Source organism: Jaculus jaculus, chromosome 14, assembly GCF_020740685.1.
Source record: "Jaculus jaculus isolate mJacJac1 chromosome 14, mJacJac1.mat.Y.cur, whole genome shotgun sequence".
Taxonomy (NCBI): Eukaryota; Metazoa; Chordata; class Mammalia; order Rodentia; family Dipodidae; genus Jaculus; species Jaculus jaculus.
This window is the reverse complement of record NC_059115.1, coordinates 60,856,820-60,864,914: the sequence shown is the minus strand read 5'-3', so window position 1 is coordinate 60,864,914 and position 8,095 is coordinate 60,856,820. Positions and strand designations below refer to the sequence as shown.

The following is an 8,095-nucleotide window of genomic DNA, read 5'->3' as shown; positions in this document are numbered from 1 at the left end:
TGGCAGGCTTTACCTCCCTTTCACTTCCAGCAAAGTGACCTAACCTTCTAACTCATGTAGTAAGTAAACCATAACAAAATTTAAGTTTGCAGTCACAGGTTTATTTACCTGAATTTTTCCAAAGATTTTCTCTTCATTCTCAAAGAAAAAGATAGAAATAGTTCTTTTCCTGATAACATGTGTTCCTAGATACCCACTCTCTCTTCCATCCTGTAAGTGAGTCTCTGGACTTTGTCTCCAGCATTTCCTCAAACATTTTCAGGTATAACGAATTCTTTTCAGCTGTTCCTCTGTGATCATCATGGGGAACATCACTGTCCTTTGTTGGATAGTTTGGCAACTTCATAATTGATCTCCATGTTTTCTAGTGGTGCCAACTGCCTCCGCCCCCTACAAATCTGCTTGACGATGCTCACTGATAGTATTCTTTTTCAAGTGCATGCTTTCTTGTTATCCTGTCTTGCTAAAACCCTGTATTGGGTTTCCAGTGCTTTGGAGATGATTGTCAAATAGAGCCGAGGCACACTGGGTCCTGCCTTCTTCCTTAACCTGCTCTTGCTCCAGGCTCCACAGCATTCTGTGGCTCCTTTGGTGAGCAGTCCAGTGTTTCGAGATTTTAATTTATCTTGCTCTTTTCCACCAATGTAACTTTGCACCTTTTTGCTCTTTCTCCCTGTTGCTTTTGCATACCTATACCTAAAGAAAAGTTATCTAAATACAGATCAAATTTGTTGCCTGACTTATTGGAGGGAGTAGAATACAATAATTAAGACTATACTTTCTATAATCAGATTGCCAGGGTTTGAATCCTGTCTGCATCATATACACATTGTTTATCTTGGGCAGTTACTTTAGGCCACCTGAGCCTCAGTTTTTGATTTAAGATCATGAAATTTAATTAATAAAACTATAACAATATAGAGGCATACAATGTATAAAACACTTAGGCTATCATAGAACTCTGGATAAATCATTCAAGATGCTAACTGCTTCTGTATGCAGTTGGGACCTCTTTGTTCAGGCCAATCTCCAAGATAAAGTGACCACCTCAAAAGATAAACATGCTTAAAAATCACCCGAGCATTTCTAGGTCTGCCTGATCAGGAGCAAATTTCTTTCACGTGACACAAATTTGTTGAGGGCATTTTGTTGTTGTTGTTTGTTTGTTTTTTAACTTTTATAACTTTAGTTTTACGCTCAAGAAGTTAGTTCTCATCCACGTTGATAGTCTGTAGATTTTTGAATGTGGTAACAGGGCCATAGGTCACCAAAGTATAAATAAAGCTTGTTTGGGGAATCTTCACCCTCATTTCGTTTCCTGGACAGCCATGCATGGATACATATGGGACATTCCCTATTCCCTTGGGCCAGGCAGCTTTGTTGAGCCTGGTATCAATGCACATATCTGGAGTCTCCATTTTCTTCATGGCAAACTTCCGGATCTCTTTGAGGGCTCGAGGGGCCGGCTTCTTGAAGCCCACTCCGTGGTGGATGCGCTTGTGAACGTGGATGATGTTCTCTCGGGTCACCACCTTGTTGATGGCAGATTCTGCCCGGCCCAGCTTGGAAAGGAAGCTGTTGAGAGCATTTTATAACAAGTTTCTGTGCAATGAAATAATTAAAGCAGTAGTGTACTAAACACATGTAAGTCATTGTTATAAAGAATTTACACTGCAACAGAGGAGACAGTGGGACAGAGTACCTTATATCGCTAAACCTATTGAATTCTCAATAAGGATTTTAGGGTGTTGTTAAAGCAATTACATGGGGCTTTAATTTCTAAGGCCCAGACATAGTTTCCTTACAGGAATTAAGGTTGTTTGTTAATTGTGTATTTGTTTATTTTCTTTTCTCCTTCTCCTTCTTCTTATTTTATTTTATTTTATTTCATTTTATTTTACTTTACTATAGCCCTCCTTGCCGCCCAAGCTGGCTTACTGCACTCTATAACCCAGGCTGACATTGAACTCATATTAAGCCTCCTACCTCAATGTTCTGAGTGCTAGAATTACAGATGTAAGCTGCCGTATCTTGCATTCTCTTAAATATTCCAACCTCTGTTGACTTAAATGTCTTGGTAAGCCATATTTTCTCCCCGTGGACTGATTTTCATATCCTTTTCTTTTTAAAGTATTCATCCACATCCCTTCAAATTTCAACTTGGGTATGAATTCCCTCTGTTCACACTTCCTGGACTTCCTAATGTTGAATAAGGTACTTTGGGTTTGTTACACTTATTATCCTTCCATGCATCACACTTGATTAACTCTTCAGTTTATAAAGTTTTTTAGATACAAGGGTGGGTTCTTTAATTTCTTAGTTTTAATCTGTTTTGGCACATTATAGATACTTAAATACTAGTGTATGCATATGTGAAATTTATAATAGAAAAAATGCATGTAGGCATACACATCTCAACTCAATGATTTCTAATTTACTGTTGAAGAAAGTAGTGTATGTATCAAGAACATAGGAAAGAGCATGTCACACCCTCTCAGGCCATTAGAGCATCTTTCTTCCTAATCAAACAAAATCAGCAAAAACTCATGGCATAGACGTGGCTTTGGAATATAAAACATATGAACAGTTGTTTTGAGTTAGCACAAAACTCTGGCTCTTTAACAGCATTGCTGTCATCTTTATTTTCACATAATAAAAGTACAGTTGTGTGTATTCTCATGTCTGTATTTCCATATTTAAAACTGACTTCTTAGCCAGGTGTAGTGGCGCATGCCTTTAATCCCAGCGCTTGGGTGGCAAAGGTAGGAGGGTCACTGTGAGTTCAAGGCCACCCTGAGACTACATAGTGAATTCCAGGTCAGCCTGGACTAGAGTAAAACTCTACCTGAAAAAAACAAAAGTCAATCAATCAACGAATAAAACTTATTTCTTAAGAAGGTTCTACCAAGATTCTGAGAAATAATTAAAGTCTACATTTTACAAAGACTTGAACAGAAGTGTTCATAGTGGTTTTATTTACAATCATAGAAAAATGGTAAGAATTCAAGTATCTATTATCTTGTAAAACTGCAACACAAGGCATCATTCTTCTATACTGTAATACTACTCAACTACAGTAATCAGCATACCACGGATGAATTATGTTTAAATTTCATAAGCATTATAAAATAGTGAAATAAGCCAGAAACGCACACCAAACTATGCACTGTATGAATCTATTTATATAAATTTTCTAAAACTGGCAAATCCTTAAGGGACAGTGAGTATGTGGTTTTCTTGGGACTCTGGAGGAAGTAGAAGCAGAGATTGACTGAAAATGGGCAAGAGGCAATCATGTTGGGAATGTTCTCAATATTGTGGTGATGATAACACAACTGCATAAATCTTATACAAGTCATTGAAATATAAAAGTCACTGCATGACTTTATAGTATATAAATTACACTGCAATAAAGCTTTTTACCAAAGATTGAAACATTCTAGTGAGTTTTCAGGAGTATAAATTATCACAAGTTTTGGGGGATATTTTGATAAAACATACCAAAGGCCTTAATATTATGTATTTGTGTAGCAATTGCTCTTCTTATATTTTCTCCCCTCAGGAAATAATCAGGTACAAAAATATTCAACATAAAAATAGTCATAATAGGTTACATTTATTAGTAACAAGAATTCTTTACTTACAGTTTGCCTTGAACTTTTTTATTTTGTCATACATATTAACTTGTGCTTTCATCAATCATATAAATTTTGTTTTAGGATGAGTATAACCAGTAAAACAAATTGCAATTAACCTTATATTCCAAGGACATTATAGATTAGTGGTAGCTGGCCTCCACGACTAACTGGTCTCTTAAATTCAAGTAGGTCTCCTTTCCTTCTCCTACACACCACCCACATGGCCACATGGACAGAAACTGCTTGTCCTAGTTTACTGTGAGGCACCCATGTGTTCAGGTGTGGCCATATAGTGAACTGTGTTCATTTGCTGCGCACACTGATGAACATGAAGTTGCTCTTAATGTAGTTCTTCTTTCTATGTGCTGTGAAGTAGAGTTCAGGTCTATTAGTGAGCCAGTCCAGACAGCAAGGAAAAAGCAAAAAACAAACAACAACAACAACAACAACAACAAAAATCAGAACACTTAAGCTATGACAGAGAAACAAGGTAGAAGGAACCTGCTTTCCTGAGTGACTTTATGATGTAAAATTATTCCTCCAGCCTGGGATTTCCAGAGTTTTAATGTTAAAAAGAAGCATAATTTGGTTGAACTTGGATGCCTTGAGGCTTTGTTCTCTTGTTAATAGCAGGTTAAGGTCAGTCTTCTATCAGAAAAGAGATCGAATGTGACACAACTAAGTTTAACCACTAACTATAGTAAAGGTGAAGAGTTAAAGGGGTAAATGCAGAAAATGCTTCCAGTGAGCTGCTGGCCAGGGAGGTCCCTGATGCCCCAAAACATTATAGGCCATTGCCGAGGCCCTTGGCTTCCCACCAGGAATAGATGATAAGACCCTATTGCTGAAGGCTCCACATACTTGGGCTGCAAGGCCACTGAGAAATCCTGCTGGAACTCGACTGATAACTTCCTCCATGTAGACCAGCTGTCAGAAAGCTGGAAGAAGCCATTCTGCATGCAGTTCAATGGGAGAGAGAGAAATCACCAGTAAAGATACTCAACAGTAGATACAGCAAGTCTTAAATGTTGCCAGCCAGGCCAAGTGAGCCAACAGGTGCAATAGTGGAACGTCTGTCATGGTGGAAACCAGCTGCCCTTTAATTGGACTAGAGGCCTGTACCATGGGAAGGAATACATCCCTGATTTTAAAAACCTCCACAGGAGTAGTCATGAGCCCTAGGGGTGTAACATCTGCTGCTGTCTGGCTAAATGTATATAGTATGCTTATCAAACTGCCCAGTAAGCACTTCTCTTAATGTTCATATCCATATATTAATGGTACTCTCACTTTTGGTAGAGAACCTTCTGTTTTCAGATGGCAGTGACCTTGGGATGACTCAGAAAGCATCATGGTGCTGGAAAGAAGTGACAGGCATGCTCAGCAATACAATATCTCGATCACACCTCCCAAGACTCAGGGTCCATTGTGGCAGAGGTGGCATAAAGAATGTAAGAGCCAAAGGAAGGGTAGGACTACTTACAACATGCTTCTCCCAGAAACAAAATGACCTGGGTATCCATGACCTCACAGAGCCTGACACTACCTACACAAGACCATCATAACAGGAGGAAAAGATGATGGCAACAAAATAAAAGAGAGACTGTTTGAGATGGGGAGGGGATATGATGGAGAGTGGAGTTGCAAAGGGGAAAGTGTGTGTGTGTGGGATGTAATTACCATGGGATATTGTTTACAATCATGGAAGTTGTTAATTAAAACATAATAAAACAAAATTAAAACAATCCATGTGAGAATAGGACATTTTTCAGGTCTGTTTAATGTTTATGCTTAATTTACTAAATGTCAGATAAAAACTGTATGATAACACAGAATGTTTTCCTTTTTCCATCTACTATGAGGGATTTTGTGGAAGCGGGGCAGAAAGATTATAAGAGCTACAGACTGGGAAGGAATATCCAGAGGCATTGCCCACCCCCGCAATAACTGACTGCTGCTCTCACAATGCAGAACCTACAACCCTATAGGAAACACCAGCGATCCTACTGAGGAGGGCCCTCAAGTGGAATGGGCAGGCAGGGAGGAGAGAAATGATGGTACCAACACATGAGTCCATACAAAGTGTAAACTTAATTTAAAAACAAAAAGTCTACATTGGGTCTGGAGAGATGACTCAGTGCATAAAGCACTTCCCTGTGAAGCCTGGGAACCCATATTTGACTCTCCAGATCCCACATAAGTCAGATGCACAAAGGTGAGGCAAACGCAAGGTCGCACATGCCCACTAGGTGGTGAAGGCATCTGTAGCTTGATTGCAGTGGCTGAGGCCCTGGCATGCCAATTCTCTCCCTCTCACTCTCTAACATAAAATAAAATAAAATAAAATAAAATAAAATAAAATAAAATAAAATAAAATAAAATATAAACCTATATTGAAACGCAAAAGCTATTTCAAGATGAAACAATTGTCTTAAGAGGCATTACATGATTGTAATACAGGGCAATAAAGTCCTATAGATACCACAGATGATACGGAGGAAATTAAATGTATCTTGGCTTATGTACACATTCTAATTCCTGGTTATTTAAAAAATAATGCCACCTATGGATGTGCTCTTGTGGTGCACATTGGTTTCTGGAACTCTATATAATTGGGTGGGATGACAGTTTTCAGATTTGTCACCAAAGATGTTACAATAATAACTACCAAAATAATTCATTACTCTCTTTGCTGCTATTCAAATCTACTATAGTCAGAAGGTAATGCTGAATACAAATAGATGTCTTTGGAAGGTTATTTGCCTTACTTTTAAAAGTAATACTGCATGGAATTTCAAATCATCTTTTCTCATAACTAAAATTAATTATAATTACTGGAAACTTACTTTTGTGTGCTCTTGTTAGAATACCTTCTGTTTTGGTGTTACGGACTCAAATGATAACTGTCTGGGATATTTTTCTTTGATTTTTTTTTTTTTTTTGTAAAAACACAAAGCTATCCATAAAGAAAAACTAATAATTGTTGGGGGAGGGTGACTGTAGAGTTTAGTTTCCCCACATCTTTACCAGCACTTGCTGTCATTAGTGTTCTTGATAAATTTGATAACAGCCATTCAGACCTGGATGAACTGGAGTCTCAAAGCAGTTTTAATTTGCATTTCACTGATGGCTAAATTAATTTTTAGCTGTTAAGGTCATTGATTCTTTAGACATTTACTTACAATAGCAGATATATTTAATGCACACTTTTAAAGGTATCATTTGCATATTGGTTTAATACAAGGTACAGAAAATGATGACTTAGGAAAAACTGCAGATTTTGACACACAATGATTTTACATCTGTTTATTAAAATGTCAATGATATGTACATAATATCTTAGTATATATTTTCTGTTAAAATAAAACTAGATATATTGATTTTCAACATCTTCTTTTGTTTTTTGATCTACTAATAACTTGGTTATCAGAAAAATATGCTGGTAGACTCAATCCTTTGGAGATTAAATTTTTTTATATATTTAAGCCAGGTGTGGTGGTGCACACCTTTAATCCCAGCACATGGGAGGCAGAGGTAGGAGGATTACCAGGAGATCAAGGCCACCCTGAGACTACATAGTGAGTTCAAGATCAGCCTGGGCTAGAGTGAGAACCAGGGAGAGAGAATAAGCATGCTAGAGCCTTTCATCATTGCAAACAAACTGTCCAGACACATGTGCCACATTGTGTATCTGGCTTACATGGGTCCTGGGGAATTGAACTTAGGCCCTTTGCTTTACAGGTAAGCACCTTAACTGCTAAGCCATTTCTCCAACCCATCCTTTGGCCATTTTAAGAGGCCCAGGTAGAATTACAGGTTGTGATTCAGAAACCCACAGCTGAGGAAGCCTAAAAGTCAGAAAGAGCATTTATTGCAGAGTGGAAACACCATATGGCATAAATTTACAGACTTCTCCAATACACAGTGAAAATGCTAAGCAGTTTGGTACCTCTGGGTCCTGTTCATCTGCCTAAATGGCAAAGCTGCCTTGTTAGGGAAAATGCGCAGCAACAGAGCTGGTGGCTTGGATATGGCAGGCAGAAATGAGCTGTCTGCCACCCCATGTGCATTTTCTCTACCTACCATCAAGTAGCCGTGCATGATTAGTATTGAGTTATATTGCATCCAGACTAGCTTCATTGACGTGAGATGTCATTTATATTAGGGTCCACTTATTACCTCTTGGGACTATCTCCCCACACTTTGATGGAGCTAGTTTCACACTCCCCAGCTCTTTTCCCCATCTCTTAATGAAAGAAATGTAGTTTAAGTTTCAAAGATGCCTGTTACATGAGTAAAGAGCAGCAGCCCCTTGCCTCAGCAAAACAACAGCAGGTGAACTGTGGTGAATCGCGCATATTTATAGATGACCTGCAGTGTCTATGTGAGGCTGGGCTCTCTGAGGTAAAGATCTGGTTCTATGTGACTGTGCCATTGAGGCCGGTCCCAGGCAGCTG

General features: G+C 38.5%; 1 pseudogene; it reads right to left on the bottom strand.

The window, feature by feature from the left end:
• Positions 1-1,200: 1,200 nt before the first annotated feature.
• Positions 1,201-7,882, bottom strand: LOC101603933 (annotated as a pseudogene).
• Positions 7,883-8,095: the final 213 nt, after the last annotated feature.